The sequence below is a fragment of the Mobula birostris genome, chromosome 12 (genome assembly GCF_030028105.1).
Source record: "Mobula birostris isolate sMobBir1 chromosome 12, sMobBir1.hap1, whole genome shotgun sequence".
Taxonomy (NCBI): domain Eukaryota; kingdom Metazoa; phylum Chordata; class Chondrichthyes; order Myliobatiformes; family Myliobatidae; genus Mobula; species Mobula birostris.
In genome coordinates this window covers 23,266,955-23,287,464 of record NC_092381.1, presented here as the reverse complement: position 1 = coordinate 23,287,464, position 20,510 = coordinate 23,266,955, and the positions used below count along the sequence as shown (strand labels likewise).

The 20,510-nt window shown below is 44.0% G+C and overlaps 1 protein-coding gene across 3 annotated transcripts in view; it reads left to right on the top strand.

Annotated features, from left to right (window-relative positions):
• The first annotated feature begins 9,166 nt into the window (after positions 1-9,166).
• The window catches only part of bcar3 (BCAR3 adaptor protein, NSP family member), a 209,905-nt gene continuing 198,561 nt past the window's right edge, over positions 9,167-20,510 (top strand). Inside the window, exons 1-2 of one of the 3 annotated variants that reach the window (XM_072273466.1) lie at positions 9,167-9,665; positions 11,646-11,818. The gene's annotated coding sequence lies outside the window, so the exon portion shown is untranslated. The remainder of the gene's footprint in view (positions 9,666-11,645; positions 11,819-20,510) is intronic. The other 2 variants (XM_072273465.1, XM_072273468.1) reach the window with 2 other exon arrangements.

Sequence of the window (20,510 nt, the reverse complement as noted above, 5' to 3'; positions counted from 1 at the left end):
AAACTTTTGGCATGGAGGGATCCTTTATGCTCAGCTGGCCGAGCAAACAGAATCGGATAGACAACACTCTGAAAGCGCGATGCCAAAGTATGAGCACAGATTATGTGCTCAAATCTCCGGGAAGGGGCTGGGAAACACACAAATGCCCGGCTCAGGGGAAAGGGTGCGACCCAGAGCCAAGGCTGACACTTCCATTACAAACCCCTTCCCCCACAGTGCTGTTAGCCCACTGAATTTCTTCAGCAACAGCTTCTTCTAGCTTTTGATTTATATTTTTGTAGCCCACAACATCCTTCTGGGACTTTGGATCACAATAGGAGGGCATCATAAGCAAATGGAGGGACTTAGCAAATGGGGAAGCCAGGCAAATATTGAGAGAGGAGTCTGAATTGAATTATTCCACAACTGGAGGCCATGCCTTTAGCCCTAAGCTTTGAAACTCCTTCCACAAATCCCTCTGCCTCTTCAACTCTTTTCGTTCATTAAAACCCAACTTTTAAAGAACAGAGGTGAAGAGGGTAAGTAGCTTTAAATTCCTTGATGTTAACATATTAGAGGATCTGTTAACAGATCCTGGGACCAGAATTCTGGGACCAGAACACAAGTGTCGTCACAAAGAAGACATGGCAGTGCCTCTATTTCTGAGAAGTTTGTGTAGATTCCGCGTGTCACCAAAAGTGTTGACACACTGCTATAGATGCACAATGGGGAGTATAACCGTAGAATCGAATCAGGTTTATTATCACTACCTTATGTCATGAAATTTTCTTTTTATATATAGGCATCTGTTAGTCTCATGAGACCATGGATTTGCACCTTGGAAAGTTTCCAGGGCGCCGGCCTGGGCAAGGTTGTATGGAAGACTGGCAGTTGCCCATGCTGCAAGTCTCCCCTCTCCACGACACCGATGTTGTCCAAGGGAAGGGCACTAGGATCCATAAAACTTGGCACCAGTGTCATTGCAGAGCACTGTGTGGTTAAGTGCCTTGCTCAAGGACACAACAGGCTGCCTCAGCGACCTTCAGATCACTAGACTGACGCCTTAACCACCTGGCCACGCGCCAACAAATTATAATAAGAATTATGGAAAAAAAATATAAATCAAATAAAGTTAGTGCAAAAAGAGAACAAAACTAGTGAGGTAGTGTTCATGGATTCATTGTCCATTCAGTAATCCGACGGTGGAGGGGAAGAAGCTGCTCTGAGAATGTTGAGTACTGGCCTTCTGGTTCCTGTACCTCATCTCTGAAAGTAGCAATGAGAAAAGGGCATGTCCTGGGTACTGGGGGTCCTTAATGAGGCATCACCCATTGCAGATATCCTCAATGATGGAGTTGGTTGACTGTACAACCCTCTGCTGCTTTTTCTGATCCTGTGCAGTGGCCCCTCTATACCACGCGGTGGTGCAACCAGTTAGAATGCTCTCCGCAGTGCGTCTATGAAATTCGCAAGTGTCTTTCTTTCTTTATTTATTTGTCTGCTCGTTTGTTTGTTTGTTTACTTATTTAGAGATTTCATGCGGAACAGGCCCTTCAAACCCAACAAGCCGCACTGCCCAGCAACCCACCTATTGAACATCGGCCTAATCACAGGACAATTTACAATGGCCGGTTACCTTACTGACCACTACATCTTTGGACAGTGGGAGGAAACAGAAGCACCTGGAGGGAATCAACGCAGTCAAGTAGGGACATACCAAATCTCCTCAAACTCCTAAATGGAATATAGCGACTGGCGTGCTCTCTTTGTAATTGCATCGGTCTTTTGGGACCTGTAATATATGGTGAGTATCCTAATGGCTTGCATCATGGCCTGGAATGGAAAAGGCTACAGGAAGTGGTGGGCACAGCCCAGTCCATCACGGGCAAAGCCCTCCCCACCCTGGATACCTTTACATGGAGCGCTGCCACAAGAAAGCAGCATCCAATATCAAAGACCCCCACCATCCAGGCTATGCCCTCTTCTCGGTACTACCAACAGGCAGGAGTTACAAAAGCCTTAGTCCCACACCACCAGATTCTAGACGTTATTACCCTGCCATCTGGCTCTGAACCAGTGTGAATTACTTCAATTACCACTACTCCAAACTGATTCTATTACCACTTTCAAGGGCTTTTTACAACTCATGTTCTCAGTAGTATTTATTTTATTTGAATAGAAATGTGTTTTCTATTCCACATTGATTGTTTGTCAGTCTTTGTTTATGTAGAACTTCTTGTAAATTCTATTGTATTTCTTTATTTTTCCTGTAAATACTAACAAGAAAATCAATGTCAAGATAGTATATGGTAACTAGGGGATCCGCTATACTAGATTGGGTGTTATGCAATGAATCGGAGGTAATTAGGGAGCTAAAGGTAAAAGAACCCTTAGCAGACAGTAAACACAATATGATTGAGTTCAACTTGAAACTTGATAAGGAGAAAGTAAAGTCTGATGTAGCAGTATTTCGGTGGAGTAAAGGAAATTACAGAGGTATGAGAGGAGTTGGCCTAAGTAAATTCGAAGGAGATGCTGGCCGGGATGACAGCAGAGCAGCAGTGGTATGAGTTTCTAGGAAAAATGAGGAAGGTGCAGGATAGACGTATTCCAAAAACAAAGAAATACTCAAATGGCAAAATATGAGGGGTGATTGATAAGTTCGTGGCCTAAGGTAGAAGGAGTCAATTTTACAAAGCCTAGCACATTTATTTTTCAACATAGACCCCTCCTACATTTACACACTTAGTCCAGCGGTCGTGGAGAATACGGATGCCTTCTTTGTAGAAGTTGGCGTCTCTTGGACCTCCAGAAAGCAGTCCACCGCAGGGGTGATTGGTAAGTTCGTGGCCTAAGATAGAAGGAGATGAGTTATACAGCTCTTGTTACATACACGTGCAGTTCAACTCTTTGAGTGATTATGCAGAAAGTTTGAAGTTAATAACTCTTCTGAAGAGAGTCTTTTCAACAGACCTTCATAGGTTTTTCTGTCACTCCCAGATCTTGTTTTATCCTTCATTGCTTTTTCAAAATGAAAACACAGTGCTTCATAATTTTGCCACACTGCTGAAACTGTTCGAAACGAGCTAGCTACCCATCTGGTGCCCAGAACATGGCCTATTTTGCAAATTTGCTGTTCTAGTTGAGAGGCACACTCAGACAGTTCCTTTTGATTTAGAGGTGATCTACTGTAAACGGAGTACAATTTGTCCATAAATGATTGAAAATGATTTATTCCATGAACTTCTCTCACCAAATCACCTACTGCAAGTTCTAATCTGTGATTAAGACAGTGCCAAATTATCACATCAGGGTAATGTTCCTTGAGAATTGTAGCAACACCATATTTGACACCAAGCATTACGCTCGCCCCATCACTGGCAAATGCTACAAGGTTCTGTTTCAAGTAAGAGTCATCAAACCCATGGTTATTGAGACAGTTCAACAGGTGCTTAGCAATAGTTGCAGCTTTCTGATCAGGCAGTTCAATTAAATCTAAGAACATAAAATGGGGATCACCTTCCTTATTACTTGCACATTTCAAAGAAACTATTAGGGCAGTCTTAATGCTCAGGCTTGTTGATTCATCAATGAGAACAGAAAATTTGCCATTTATCTGCTTGATATGCTGGCAAATTTTCTTTTTCATATTAATTGCTATGTGATTAATTATCTCTGTAGCACTAGTGCGGGAATGCAGTCCAATTCCAATGTCAATACCATTTTTTTTTGAAATTCCAATAAGCCAAAGTGATCAGAGTATGGTCTGTCATTCTGAGCTAAACAATACGCAGAATGAAAAATTGAACAAGGTGCCTTTAGATGCGAAGCATTCATGGTGTCACATAATTTTCCAAGAGCATCTTCACTCATTATATTTTCAACACTTAGAGCAGCAGTGTGAGCTTTTGATAGTTTGTGATCAACAATTTTTTTTTCCGAGAGACTTCAAGTGTGGCTCCATAATAGGATACTTGATACATCTGCCATGCCGATTTTTCCATGATCTTTAAGTTCTTGAGGCTGTAGTGCTTTACATAGCTAGCCAGCCATCCCTTACTAGCCTTAAACTCCTTCCTCACGCTCTCCTCAACCCCCTCACAGTAGTGCTCCTGGAGGCTAAGTGCTTTTTCACGCATGATTTTGTAATCAACAGGGATATGCTTCTGTGACGTGTCCTCCAGCCACACACTTAATGCTTTCTCAGTCTTTGCAAGCGCTTTATCACAAACCAGGGAGACCATTTTTGCCGTTGTAGGGGTAGCACTAACACTTCCATGAATTTCAGCTTCTTTCTGCTTTATTGTGCAAATGCTCGATTCGTTCTTACCGACCTTACGGCCCACTTCGGCAGGTGACGTGCCACTTTTCAAAAGATCTAAGATTTTTATTTTCGCGGCAAACAATGCTCAAACAACGAGTGCCGGAGAGAGACTGTGTGTCTGTGAAATGGCGGGAGGCTACAGCAGGGTATGCTGGGACAACGGGTCGAGCGAGGAGGAATTTCACGAAACAGTCACAGCCTCAGGATTTCACCAAAAACGATCAAATATCCTAATGTAATTAGTGGTGTTTTCCCCACCAGCCACCACCCTTTCTCCCCAACCCCCGCTTCCGTAAAATTCCCTCTATTTAATATGCGGCCGCTGTTAAATTCCCCGCTTGTTTATTTTGAGGTTTTTTTTTGCAGAGATTCAGGAGTGGTGCTTGGGTGAGCTCAGGCAGCATTCACCCCTGTTTACAAGGAGGAGTAAGTAATGTTCAGACTTCAAGAGAGGGTTGTTAATAGTTTTTCTAATCATACATTGGAATGGTAGAGGCCTGTTAGCTGATGGTCAGGAGTTCAAGAAATTTATTGAAGATTTACCCAAAAAAAGTGATGTTATATCTGTACAGGAAACCGGGTTGAAATCTTGTTCAAGCTTAAGGTACAATGTTATAATGATACAAGATACGATTCGAAAATGAGTGATGGAGAAGTAGTGGCTACCTTTGTCAAAAATGATGTAAGTACATAGAGTTTTGGAGATTGAGGTTCTTTATGAATTAATGTGGTTGAAATTTGGGGGAAATCAGTAAAAGTACAGATAATAAATTTTTATAACCCATGTGAAAGGTTAACACTGGATGTATTGGAAAGTGTGGGTGGAAATGGGAAAAATAAGGTATATAGTATAGGGATTTTAATGCTCATAGTACTATAAGACCATAAAATATAGGAGCAGAATTAGCCCTTTTGGCCCATCAAATCTGCACCATTTCACAATGGCTGATCCAATTTTCCACTCAGCCCCAATGTCCTACCTTCTCCTCATAGCCCTTCGTGCCCTGACCAATCAAGAATCTATCAACCTCTGCCATAAATATACATGAAGACTTTGCTTCCACAGCTGCCTGTGGCAATGAACTCTCTGGCTAAAGAATTCCTCTTCATCTTCATTCTGAAAGGATACTCCTCTATTCTGAGGTTGTGTCCTCTGGTCTTTGACTCTCCCACCATAGGAAACATCCTCTTCGCATCCACTCTGTCAAGACCTTTCACTATTCAATAGGTTTCAACGAGGTCACCCCTCATTCTTCTGAATTCTAGTGAATACAGGCCCAGAGCCATCAAATGCTCTTCATATAACCAACCAATTCAATCCTGGAATCATTTTTGTGAACCTCCTTTGAACTCTCTCCAGTTTCAGCACATCCTTTCTAAGATAAGGGGCCCAAAACTGCTCACAATACTCCAATTGAGGCCTCACCAGTGCTTCATAAAGTCCCAACATTGCATCCTTGCTTTTATATTCTAGTCCTCTTGCCTTCCTCACCACCAACTTGCAAATTAACCTTTAGGAAATCCTGCACAAGACTCCAAAGTCCCTTTGCACCCACTTTTTGTATTTTCTCTCCATTTAGAAAATGGTCAACCCTTGCATTTCTTCTACCAAAGTGCATGATCATATACTTCCCAACACTGCATTGCATCTGCCATTTATAGGCCCATTCTTCTAATCTATCTAAGTCCTTCTGTAGCTCCTCTACTTCCTCGAAACTACTTACCTCTGCACATATTGTCTGCAAACTTTGCAACAAAGCCATCAATTCCATCATCCAAATCACTGACGTATAAAGTAAAATGAATCGGTCCCAAAACAGACCCCTGTGGAACACCACTAGTCACTGGCAGCCAACCAGAAAAGGGTTACTTTATTCCCACTCTTTGACAACCTGACAACCTGCCACTGCTTTATCCATGCTAGAATATTTCCTGTAATGCAATGGACTTGTAGCTCGCAGCCTCGTGTATGGAACCTTGTTAAAGGCCTTCTGAAAATCCAAGAGCACAACATCAACCAATTCTCCTTTGTCTATCCTGCTTGTTATGTCTTCAAAGAATTCCAACAGATTTGTCAGGAAAGATTTTCCCTTGAGGAAACCATGCTGACTATGGCCTATTTTATCATGTGCCTCCAATAATCCTTAATAATTGACACCAACATCTTCCCAACCACTGAAGTCAGACTAACTGACCTATAGTTTCCTTTCCTTTGTCTCTCTCCCTTCTTGAAGAGTGGAGTGACATTTGCAATTTTCCAGTTTTCCAGAACCATTCCAGAATTTTGTGATTCTTAAAAGATTATTACTAATGCCTCCACTATCTCTTCAGCCATCTCTTTCAGAACCCTGGGGTGTACACCATCTGGTCCAGGTAACTTATCTACCTTCAGACCTTTTGTTTCAGAAGAAACTTCTCCCTAGTAATGGTAACTTTACACACTTCATGACCCCTGACACCTGGAATTTTCACAGTGAATACTGATGCAAAATACTTATTCAGTTCAACCACTGTTTCATTGTCCCCTCTGACTTGCTCTTCAGAATAGTTTGCCAGCAATCTGATATCCAGTCTCACCTCTCTTTTACACTTCATGTATCTGAAGAAACTTTTTAGTATCCTCTTTAATATTACCGGCTAGCTTACTTATGTATTCCATCTTTACCTTCTTAATGACTTTTTAGTTGCCTTCTGTAAGTTTTGAAAAGTTTCCCAAGAGTCTAACTCCCCACTAATTTTTGCTCTGTTATATACCCTCCCTTTGGCTTTTATGTTGGGCTTGACTTCTCTTGAAGGAGTGGAATAAAGCGTTAAGGAAAGTTTCATACACATAAAAGATATTAAGCTACAGTTAGAAAAGTAGTGAGAAGGGCAAAGAAAATGCATTGGAAAATGTGGTGTGATACATTGGCAAAGAGATCGGGGGGGTTAATTTGAGGTATGATACAGGAAATAGTTGGGGGGGGGGAGATGGAAAACTTGATGCATTACTGGTTTTGTATCGTGTGGAGAAGGTTGCAGTTTCTGACTCTGAAATAGTAGAACTTTGGAAAGCAACCCTCAGATTGCCGAGGAAAAAAAAGAATGTTCTAGTTCCTGCCTGGATGTCAAATTGACATTGTTTGAACTTAAAAGGGCTCGTCAAACGTCACCCGGGAAAGATGATATTTGTTATAACATGTTTACATGGTTATCAGATTCAAAACTTATGTTAGTTTTGAAATTCTTTAATGCAACATCAGTTGAAGGGCTACCTCCTGCTTCCTGAAAATTACAGTATTGAAACCTGGTGAGGATCAAACAGATCTTTCCAGTTCAAGACCTATTTCATTAACTTCACATGCAAGTACCATGATGCCACAAATGGTTACAGCAAGTGTTTCTTATTTTGTGGAAAGTAACAAAAAATCTGGATTTCGTAAAGCGGGAATGACCATGGACTTGGTGTTAAGTTTGAAATTGGATAAGTGTGTAGCCCACTCCTTTTTAATATTTTGATTAATGTAATTTCCTTAAATGTTTGCTCAGACATTTCCAAATTGTATATGTGGGTGATGGTGCAGTGTGGAAGAGAGGCAGGAATATAAATTATATAGTTAGGAAAATGTTATTAATGAAGTAGGGGCATGGGGTTGTCAGTGCAGATTTAAATTTTCTGTTGCAAAGAAACATAGAAACATAGTGAACCTACAGCACAATACAGGCCCTTCGGCCCATAAAGCTGTGCCGAACATGTTCTTACTTTAGAGATTACCCAGGATTAACCATAGCCCTCTATTTTCTAAGCTCCATGTACCTATCCAGGAGTCTCTTAAAAGACTGTATCGTATCTGCTTCCACCACAGTCCCCGGCAGCCCATTCCACGTACTCACCACTCTCTGCGTAAGAAACTTACCCCTGACATCTCCTCTGTACCTACTTCCAAACACCTTAAACCTGTGTCCTCTTGTGGCAGCCATTTCAGCCCTGGGTAAAAGCCTCTGACTATCCACACGATTGATGCCTCTCATCATCTTATACACCTCTATCAGGTCACCTCTCATCCTCCGCCGCTCCAAGGAGAAAAGGACGAGTTCACTCAACCTATTCTCATAAGGCATGCTCCCCAATCCAGGCAACATCCTTGTAAATTTCCTCTGCACCCTTTCTATGGTTTCCACATCGTTCCTGTAGTGAGGCGACTAGAACTGAGCACAGTACTCCAAGTGGGGTCTGACTAGGGTCCTATATAGCTGTACAATTATAGGACCCTGGTCAGACCCCACTGCCAAGACAGATCCTCTGATATCTCAATGCTAAGGGATTTAAAGCTACTAACCCTCTTCACTTCCTATCCACTGATGAAGACCTGCCTTCTCCTTTCAGTAGTCAATAATCAGTTCTTTGGTTTTGCTGTGGTTGAGTGAGGGTGTTGTGAGATAGATTTTCAATCTCTCTCCTATATGCCAATTCACCACTACCTTTGACTGTCATAACGTCGACTATACTCACCCTGCCCCCGCCCCATGCATACCACCGCTCTCCTCTAATCCTATCAATGAATTCAGAGTCACTTTCCCCTGTCACAGGCCTCTGCACCAGCAACCAACTGACCTATCTTGGCAGTTCCTAACATTACTCATTCCCAGTAAAGCGCCCCTCAAGCCTCCTGGGAGTCGCCAATTAATCCCTAATACCCCTTGGGGGTTGGCGTGCGGGAGCTGCTGGATACAGCATTAATCCTCAATCCCTCAAATGGGATTTAAGAGTGGACGCGCTTGGGACGTTTTACGGGGTTAGGGCGTCACGTTAGTACAAGTTGTTGTTGACGGACACTTTTTTTAAGGAGCATTCTGGATCTGGCGGGCTAAGCGTCCATGGTGCGGAGCTCTGGGCAGTCACGCAGTTTCCATTTAATTTGCTGACTACAGCAGTCACCGCGGCTACGTGACAATTCTGCCCCCTCGTTAGAATGAAAGGAATGCGAAGTGCCGTGGAACAATTTACTCAATTCCAGTGAAAGTTATTACTGGAGGTTTTTGATAGAGAGAGGAAAAAAATTGCCCGAGTTAGTGGAATGATTGCGAGTAACCAGCTGCTGACAGGATGTAGCAGTGACTGATAATTAGGCGGATCCTAGGTGTGACCGCGGGCGGCGGGGGATGTGCACAGCTTCGCTATTTGTGTGTCACTTCGTAACGCGAGGCCGCATCCTGGCAACTCCACTCTGTTCAGCCCAGGACCGGCAGCTGTCTGCGGTCCAGTGCCGATCACCTAGGGAGAGGTGAACCACCGCTCACTGAGGTCCAGGGAAGTTTACCGCGGGTTATCTCCTCGAACTGATGCCCGGACGGCTCCTTGAGTGCAGGTGTTCTCACTGAGGTAAGGTTCGGCGTTCTTGCTCCAGCGGCATGTGGGAAACCTTTCCCCGAATTTGTTCTGAATAATAAATTGGGCATTAATAGGCTGGGTTAGCTTGGCGAGTTCCCTGGGCAGCGGTGAGCACTGGAGCTCTGCCCTGGGGAATCTGGCTTCCAGGTATTGATGAGACTCAGATATGGTGAACAACCGGGGGTTCTGTGTCACATACCCCAATATAGAACAGTGCCGGCCGTTCGGCCCACCATGTTGTACCGACCTAGATAAACCAACTAACCTTTCCCTGCTACACAGCTCGTAGCCCTTCATTTACTCACGCACACAGTCTCCTAAATTGATCTATTATACCGTATCTGCCTCTGGCAGTGCATTCCACCCACCCGCCGCTCTCTGGGTTTAAAAAAGAACCTACCGCTGTCATCGCCCCTAAACTTTCGCCCATTCGTCAGAAACCGATGGCCTCTGGTGTTGGCCATCGCTGCCCCCGGAAAAGGCGCGGGACTGTCCACTCTATGCAACTCGTTATCTTAAACACCCCGTCAAGTCGCCTCGCATCCTCTCGGTCGCTTCAATGAGGGAAGCCCAAACTCGGTCAACCTTTCAAAGGTACGTTCCTTAGTCTACGCGCTCTCCTGACTAGGAGCTACCGTGACGGTTGGCTAAGGAAGGGGCACCCCTGTTCAAAGTAAATTTACTATCAAAGTACCCGTATGTCACCATATATTACCCTGTGATTCTTCTCTTGCGGGCGTTCGCAATTACTGCGAAGCAACACGATCAAAGGAAAAACTACTCACAAAGACAAACGACCAATGTGCAAAGTACAATCAAATGAAAAACAAAATAATAATAATGAAGTAATAAATAATATTGAGAACATGAGCTGTAGGCTCCTTGAAAGCGGGTCCATAGGTTGCAGAATCAGGACGTTAGTGTTGGGGTGAGCGACGTTATCCACTTTGGTTCAGAAACCTGGTGGTTGAGGGGTAATAACTGTTCCTGAACCCGGTGGTGTGGGACCTGAGGCTCCTGTACCTCCTTCCTGATGGCAGCAGCACAAAGAGAGCCTGGCCCGGATGGCAGGGGTCCTTGATCATGGATGCTGCTTTCCTGTTAAAGCCCTTACAGGTAAAGCCTTCTCCACCATTTGAGAACCTAAAGTTTGGGACGTTGGTAAATGTATCAGAGTGAAACAATGAAAGAAATTTCATATTAAATGGAGCCTCTCATATCTTTGAAGCTTCCCACAGCACTCTGTAGACAATAAACTGCCCAATGCAGACAGAGTTATGGGGCTGAAAATTACACAGCAAGATTCCACAAGGCAATTCGTCGCAAGGTAGTATATGGTGACATATATACACAGTACTTTGATAATTGACTTTGATGTAATGATATAAACTAATGGTTGTGTGTGCTGGAATCAGAAGGATCCCGAACCAGAATGTCTCTTTTCCATATCTTTCCATAGTCGCTAACTGACCATCTCAGTTCCTCCAGCATCTTTATTTGTTAAACTAATGGCTGATCTGTTTGACTGCTGGTTCAGTGATGGTTTGCCAAGGACTCGTGTTTTACTTTGAAAAGGAGGATGGGATTTGTTTTTCTGAGCTGCTACACTGGACCTGGGGTTAATGGTTGGTCTGATGGGTGGCTGTTCTGACAATGTGGCATCCCCAGGGTTGTTTTGAGGTGCCCAGAGACCATGGCAGCACGTTGGCAGTGGTACATTGCGTGAAACACTAGAGGACAGCTGGCACTGTTCAGTATCTGCAGAAGAGGATGAATGGACAGAAAACTGGGCCAACCACACTTAGACTTCATTGGAAAGTATAACCAGGTGTGCTATAAAACTAGTTTCTATTGGCTGCAACCTAATGATGGAAGTGAATGTAACCATACAAGAGTCATTGTCAAATCCAAAGAAAAATTTATTATCAAAGTACATATACTACCTTGAGATTCATCTTCTTGCATTTACAGGAAAATAAAGAAATGGTATAGAATTTATGAAAAACTATACATAAAAAAGACTCACAAACAACCGATGTGGAAAAGAAGACAAACTGCAAATAAAAAGAAATAATACTGAGAACATAAAGTTGTTGAGTCCTTGAGAGTGAGTCCATAGGTTGTGGAATCAGTTCAGTGTTGAGGTGAGTGAAGTTATCCATGCCAGTTCAAGAGCCTGATGGTTGTAGGATAATCTCTGAACCTGGTGGTGTGGGACTTGAGGCTCCTGTGCTTCCCGCCTGATGGCAGCAGCAAGAAGAGTGCATGGCCTGGATGGTGGGGGTCCTTGATGATGGACCACATAAATGTGCTCAGCTGTGGGGAGGGCTTTCCCTGTGATGGACTGGGCTGTATCCACCACTTCCTTTAGACCTCTCCAGACCAGGCTGTGGTGGAACATGGTAAGGTATGAAATGGTCAAGAATCATAATCAATCAAATGGTGAAGAATTCACAATTATGAACTATATATTGGATTTGTTTGTTTTGCACTGTATAAATCTCCATTTTGTTGTTGGGTTCTTCTCTGTAGTTTCTTGTAGAAATGCATAAAAAGTCACAATCAGGTTTATTATCAGTGATAAATTCCATAAAGTTTGTTGTTTTGTGGTAGCAGTATTGTGCAAGAAAAAAATTCTGTAAGTTATAATAATAAATTGTGCAAAATATAAAGAGCAAAAGAATAGTAATCAAAGATCATTCGGACATCTAATGGCAGTGAAGGAGATGTTAAAAACATTGAGTTTGGGTCTTTGGACTCCTGTACCTCCTTCCTGATGGTAGTTTTTGAGAAGAGGGCATGTCTCAGGTTATGAGCATCCTTAATGATGGATGCCACTTTCTTCAGGCACGGCCTCTTTACAAGACTGCTAAAGACTAGACAAAGTAACCTCCAATCTTCTCCCAAAGCCACCATACAGATAACTGTGATTTCAAAATTAAAATGGGAATTGACATTATGCCACATTTGTCAAATGTAAAAAAAAATTGTGAATGCATTAAAAGACAGGGAACAAACCCTTTGTGTTCTGACTTTCTGATAAGTATTTAACTTCCGATAAAGAGCTTTGTTCTGTGTCTCTCTCAAATACAGGATATATCGTCACTGGAAATACAAACCATCCACTGTAACTTGTGACGGAATGTAATTCTTAAAGCTGTGAACATATACTCAGTAGCTACTCTGTTAGGAACACCTGTACAGCTGCTCATTAATGCAAATATTTAATCAGCCAATCATGTGGCAGCAACTCAATGCCTAAAAGCATGCAGACGTGGTCAAGAGGTTCGGTTGTTCTTCTAGACGAAACATCAGAATGGGGGAATAAATGTGATCTAAGCAACTTTGACCATGGGATGAGTGTTGGTGCCAGATGGGGTGGTTTGAGTATCTCAGAAACTGCTGATCTCCTGGGGTGTTCACACACAGCAGTTTCTAGAATTTAAAGAGAATGGTGTGGGGGGAAAAGAAGCAAAAAAAAATCCAGTGAGAGGGAGCTCTGAAAGCAAAAATGCCTTGTTATTGAGAGAGGTCAGAGGAGGATGGCCAGACCGGTTCAAGATGGCAGGAAGGCAACAGTAACTCAAATTACCATACTTAACAACAGTGGGGTAAAGATGAGCTCCTCTGAACACACATGTTGAGGTGGTTGCACTACAGCAGCAGAAGAACATGAACATACACTCAGTGGCAACTTTATTAGGAACAGGAGGTTCTAAAATGGCACGGAGTGTAGGTACAGAATGGAGAGGAATATGTAGATGGAAGATGGGGTGCTTGGCTTAAGATGCCGTTGGTTCTGGATAGTCACTTTCTTCAGGTCTCGCCTCTCTGAGTTAACCCTTAATAGGAACCTTTAGAATACAAAAGAACTCCGTTCCCTTTGAACAACCGTTTTAGTATTTGTACCCCTGTTCCCAGCAGAACTGTAACTTTTTTTTCTCTCTTTTAACCATCAATCAAAATTATTCTGAAGTTAACGCTGAAACATTTTTCACCACCAATCCATCTATCTAAGGAGAGTGACACAGACCTAGGATTTCAGCACCAGGACAACAGCTGGGCTTAGTTATGATTCTGGTCTCGTATCTAATCTAAAACAGAGTTCAGATTAAAATGGTTACTTGCATGCCTATTTAGACCATTCTGTTAACTGATGAGAATTAGAGCCTTTCCCACTCAGAAATCGTAGACTGTGCTAAAGGCAGTGAACATGATATGAAATTAGCTGTGTTTGTTACAGGATGTATGGGGACATCAAATACCTTTCTTAATTCTAGGCATCGGTCATGGTTCAGTTAATAGAGCTATCACCTCTATCGTCAATACACATCCCACTGTAAAGAGTCAAGTATTTAATTCATGCTGGTGCTTCATAGTGTAATCAAGAGTTAGCTTTACTAATATATACATTTACGTGTGTTCAGAGATTCATGTGGTGTGCTGATTCTATGTGCAAAAAAAATTACAACATTCAACAATTATACAGAATAAAGAATTATTTAAAAAATAAAGTTAGAAATTCAGATATGAACATGGAAAGAATGTTTCCTATAGTGTGGGAGTCTAGGACCAGAGGGCACATCCTCAGAATACAAGGATGTCCCTTTGGAACAGAAATGAGGAGGAACTTCTTTAACCAGAGGGTCATGAATGGGTAGAATTCATCGCCACAGACTGCTGTGGAGGCCAAGTTATTGGGTAGATTTAAAGTGGAAGTTGCTAGGTTCTTGAGTAGTAAAGTCGACAAAGGTTATGGGGAGAAGGCAAGAGAATGAGGTTGAGAAGGATAATAAGTCAGCCATGATGGAATGATGAGCAGCCCCAATGGGCTGAATGGCCTTGTTCTGCTCCTATATCTTATGGTCTAAAATATGCATAAATACCAGCATGTATTTACAGTGTAAATGTCATTATATCAAATGGTTTAATGTGTTTACAGTGCACTGACTGAGGTAATAGAGGAGGTGGGGGGCTAACCAGCATGGTTAATGAGACTAACTGCCTAGGGAAGGAAATTACTGCTGAAGAAGATGTTTTTCAGTTGAAACATTAAAAGATAGTGCCACTTGCTCTCTCTCAGGTGGGTATCAAAGAACCCTTGTTTGCTTTGAAAGGCAGGAGAGTTATCCACTGTATCCTAGCAAAGGGTATCCACACTCCATCCATCTCCCGAGAGGAGGGGGTTTCCCAACCTTTCTTGTACAAAGGACCGCTACCATTAACCGAGGAGCCCGTAGACCCCAGGTGAGGAACTCCTGCCCTATAGTCTGCAAAAGCTCGCCTTGAAAGTTGGCTGCTGCGTTTCCTGTTTTACAGCAGGTATATTACAATTGCACTTTCAAAACTACTTTATTGGTGCCCTGCTGAGCAATGTTTGACTGATGTACAGTGGGGATTAACTGTGTGAAGCTGCACTCTTGAATAATAGGGGACATTTTCTTTATTGGGAATTTAAACTGCATTAGGACTTTCTGGCAAAAGGAGAAAGGCTGCACAAGTACAGGCTCCCTCTCACTTAATCACTGTAGGAGGTTCTTTAGTGGATTAATGGGAATATTTGCTGCCAGTCTTTGGCCTGGAGGAGCATTACATCTAAGCCCTGGGATTGGAGCATTGCCAGGCTGAGCCATCAGAGGGGTGATAGTGCCATTTTTCAGCTCTGGCTGTACAATAGTTCACACACATTCACGTCCATGACCCTAGGATCACGCAAGTACTACAATGAGATTGAACAATGTCATTCTCAGGACTCCCTCTCCTTCTGTTTGGGGTCACAGTTGGGTCAGCTCTTAGGCTGGGATCCAAACGGAGAGCGCAGTGATAGTTGCTTTGTTGTTGATGTTGCATTACAGTCAAAGGAAAAGAAAATGGAACTGCTAGAAATCAAAAACAGAACCAAAATGCTGGAAATACTCAGTGGGTCAGGTCTCATCTGTGGGAAGAGGAACAGTCTACGTTTTGGATTGGAGACCCTTTGTTAGACTGAAATGGAGACAAAGAAAAGCTTGCAGGGTGGGGGGAGAATGCCACAGGGTAAAACTGGGGCAACTATGGGGATAAACTGTTAAAAAGCTAATCTGGTCGCAGTTGCCATCAGGAAGGAGGGTATAGGAGCCTTAGGTCCCACACCACCAGGTTCAGGAACAGTTATTACCCATTAGACTCCTGAGCCAGAGTGGATAACTGCACTCACCCCAATGTTGAACTGATTCCAAAAGCTATGAACTCACCTTCAAGGACTCTACAGCTTGTGTTCTCAATATAATTTATTACTTATTTATTATTATTTTGTTTGTCCATTTTATATTTGCGCAATTTCTTGTCTTTTGTACATCCTTTGTTTGTCTGTCTGTGTTTAGTTTTTCACTGATTCTATTGCGTTTCATTGTACTTACTGTGAATGCCTGCAGGAAAATGAATCTCTGGATAGTATATGGTGATGTACTGTATATGTACTTTCATAATCAATTTACTTCGAGCTTTAAGTAAATGGAAGCATTAAAGAGAATGAGAACAAAGATAAAAGAAAATAAGGGAATTGTGAAATGCAGAAGAGAAGGACAATTCCAGTAAATCATCCACCCCCAGAGAGAAATAAAACAAGCTGAGCTAGTATTACTATTGGATGACTGATACAGGGCCCAAGTTAACTGAAGTAGTAGAATTCAGTAGAGAGTCCAGAAATTGGCAATGTGCCCAGAAGGAAGATGGAGTGCTGTTCCTCATTCTTGTCTCACCATAACAGTGCAGAGTGGGGTGGACAATTGAAATGGAAGGCAATGGGAAGTTCAGGGTCACCCCTCTATATTGGAGCAGAGGTGTTCCCCAATACACGCACCCATTGGGTTTCACTAGTTCAGCATTAGGCCAGAGCCGTTCCCTTTGTGAATCCTCAGTCTTCTTTCTTTCCCACTGACTGCCACCCTTATGGGACTTTCCCATTCAACCATAGGCAACGCAACAGCATCCTTTCAGCTCAAAATCAGGTTTATTATCATGGAGATATATCGGGAAATTTGTTGTTTTGTGGCGGTAGTATAGTGCAAGCCATAAAGAAATTACTACGTTACAATCAATAAATAGTGTTAATGAAGAAGAGCAAGGCATGGCTTCATGGACTATTCAGACATCTGATGGCAGAGGGGAAGAGGCTAATCCAAAAATGCTGAACGTGGGCTCCGGTACCTCCTCCCTGATGGTAATAACTAGAAGAGGGCATGTCCTGGATGGTAAGGGTCCTTAATGATGGATGATGCCTCCCTGAGGCACCACCTCGAGGATGTCCTTGATGGTGGGGAGGGTTGGGGCCCGTGATGGAGCCAGCTGAGCCTGCAATCATCTGCAGCCTCTTTCGATCCTGTGCATTGGTGCCAGATGGTGATGCAAGGAGTATATCTGTTGAAATTCACTAGACTCGTAGGCAACATGTCAGATCTCCTCAAACTCCCTTTCCACCATCCAGGGACACAAAATGGCCTTGCCACGCGTGGCACTTCTAGTCTCGTGCTGTATGCGATGTTCACTGTGTGGTCTCCTCTGCACTGGAAAAACCAAGCACATTGGGTGAGTGTTTTGTGCAACGTTAGTTTCTAGTTTGGCAGTTAACCTGAGATTCCACTATAATTCTCCATCCCACTCGGTCCAATGTTATAGGGAGGTTCAGACCGAGCTTGAGGAACATAAATCAAAGCTTTGAGTACAGGAGTCGAGAGGTTATGTTGAAGTTGTACAAGACATTAGTGAGGACAATTCTGGTTGCCTACCTACAGAAAAGATATCAAAAGCCTGAAGATTTACAAGGACGTTGCTGGGACTTGACCTGAATTATCGGAAAATATTGAATAGGACTCTATTCTCTGGCGTGCAGGAGAATGTGGGGAGATCTTTTAGAGGTACACAAAATTATGCAGGGTAGAGGTAGGTTAAATATAAAGAAGGCTAGAACTAGAGGTCATCGGTTTAGGGTGAAAGGTAAAATGTTCAAGGAGAATCTGAGGGGGAACCACTCAGAGGATGACGAGAGAGTGGAACGTGCTGCCAGCAGAAGTGGTGGATGCAGGTTCAACTGTAATACTTAAGAGAAATTTGGATAGGTACATGGATGAGAGGGGTTGAGATGGATACAGTCCGGTTGCAGGTAGATGGGACTTAGCAGAGGATCAGGTCAGCATGGGTGAATGGCCTGTTTCTGTGCTGTAGGACCCTATGACAGCGTTTCATTTTCCTTCTGGGTATGTTGCACCCTTCTGGACACAATATTAAACTCTATAATTTCAGGTGTCTTAATTTCTCAGTCTGTAATAATAACCCAACTTTGATATGAGTTCAGCTTGTTTTTCTTTCCTCTCTGGGAGTGGAGGGCTTGGCATGTCCACGTGCTCTGCATTTTACAACTCTCACCTTCTTCTGTCACCCACCAGCCTCTCTCTCTTAACTCGTCGCCCACCTAATTCCATTGACCAATCATCCCACCACCTCACTTCATTCCATCTATCACCTACTAGCCCCACCTCATTCCTCTTTTCACCTCTTTATACCCGATCTCATCCTTCCTCTTCTACTTTATACCCTGTCTCATCCCTCCCCTTCGTCTCTTCCTGCCCCGTCCCGTCCCTCCCCTTCGTCTCTTCCTGCCCCGTCCCGTCCCTCCCCTTCGTCTCTTCCTGCCCCGTCCCGTCCCTCCCCTTCGTCTCTTCCTGCCCCGTCCCGTCCCTCCCCTTCGTCTCTTCCTGCCCCGTCCCGTCCCTCCCCTTCACAGGTTTGTACACGACCGCCGAGCTCTTCTAGTAGTTTGTATATTACTCCAAGTTTCATCCTCACGGGACTCGCCTTGTGTCTCACTCTCTGGCTTCTCCCATTCTCTCCTTGACTGGATAATTGTGTCTACAGTTCATCCCTGGTGTCCTCCTGTCAGAGCCATTCCCCCTCGGTGCAGTTTAACAAGCTACTTTTGCCTCCTTTCCAGTTCGGACAGAGGGTCTCCAACCGGAAATGTGGATTCTGCTTCTCTTCCAGCAGACGCACCCATGTTCTTGCTGGGTTTATCCAGCTTTCTTGTTTTGTTTTGGGTGACCTCGTGAGGGGGTGCAAAATGGGGTAGGAAGGGAAAGAAGGCACTCCGTCAGCCAGGGAGAGAGCGAGCCCATTGAGCCTGCTCCATCAATAAGATACTGGCTGGACTCCAATCCCCCAGCCTTTTCCCCGTAACACTTAATTCCCTTCCTAAGCAGAAAATCTATCTAACAGTTCTTGTATAGATGTAGTGAGTTAGCCTCTACGTCCCTAGGCAGAGAATTCCACAGTTTCACTACCCTCCGGGGAAAAGCAGTTTCTCCTCATCTTCATCTCCTTTATCTGTTTCACCCCCCCCCCCCAAGAATCCTGCGGCCATGTCCTCTAGTTCTAGTCTCACTTACTGTCCCCCACTTCTGTAGGCAGCATATTCCACCCTCTCACCACCAACTGAGTGAAGTTCCCCTCAAATTCTCCTTAAATATTTCAACCTTTCAGCCTAAACTGATGGCCTCTAGTTCTAGTCTCTCCCAATTTGAACTGATAAAGCCTGCACACATTTTCCCTACCTGTACCCTGCATAATTTTGTGTACCTCTAAAAGATCTCCCCTTATTCCCCTGCACGCCAGATAATAGAATCCTATTCAATCTTTTCCTATAATTCAGGTCAAGTCCCAGCAACCTCCTTGTATTTTTTTTCTGCACTCCTTCAAGCTTTTGATATTTTTTCTGTAGACAGGCAACCAGAACAGCACACCGTACTCCATATTGTCCGGTCTTCAACAGTTCCCATGTGTTGAGGTTGTTGCCTGTCAACTTTATGTTGCACTTGCAGACATCCCTGTAGCAAAGGCATGGTCTTCCTCATGGGCGGTAACCCTCTCTCAGGTCGCCATGCAGCATGTCCATGGGAATCCATCCATTTGACATGGCCCAACCGTCCGAGGTGTCTGTGGCTCAGTAATGCGTGGATGCTGGAGATGTCAGCTTGCCTCTGAATCTCTGTGTTGGTGATTCTTTCCTGCCAGGAGATGTGCAGGATGTACCTGAGGCAGGGTAGGTGGAACCAGTTTGGCCTCTTCTCTTGGCTGATGTACGGCATCCAGGCCTCTCTGACGTAGGGGAGTGTGCTGAGCCTGGTGTACGCACACAGCTTGGTCTTCTTTGTCAGCTGTCTGTTGTTCCACACTCCCTTGTTCAGTCTGGCCATGACAGCCGCAGCTTGGGCAATCCTGCTGTTTGCCACCGCTTCGAGAGACAGGGAGCTAGTGAAGGTCGACCCAAGATAGGTGAAGGAGTTGACTACATGAAGAAAGGGTGATGTTTTTTGGGGGGAGATTCTGCACCCTGGGCCATGACGTTTGTCTTCAGACTGCTGGTTAACCCAAACTCCTTGCAGGCATGGGCGAAGCGGTTGATCAGTTGTTGGAGTCGGCCCTTGGTGTGTGACGTCAATGCTACATCACCTGCAAACAGCATCTCACGGATGAGGGCTGTCCTGACTTTGGTCTTGTAGCGCATGCGAGCCATGCTGAACAGCTTGCCATCAGTTCTTGTGCGAAGGGAGATGCCTTCAGTGCAGTCTGCGAAAAGCACGGTGATGGAGCCTGGGGGAGAAGAGGGTCGGAGTCAGGACACAACCTTGTTTCACCCTGCTGATCACTGGGGAGGCATCAGAAGTTGCTCCATTGAAGCAGACGGTGCTGTGCATGTCCTCGTGGAAGGATGATGCGATGCTGCACAGACTTGGGGGACAGTTTGAAGAGTCCACTCCTGCTGATGAGGTCGAATGCCTTGGTCAAATCAACAAAAGCTGTCTG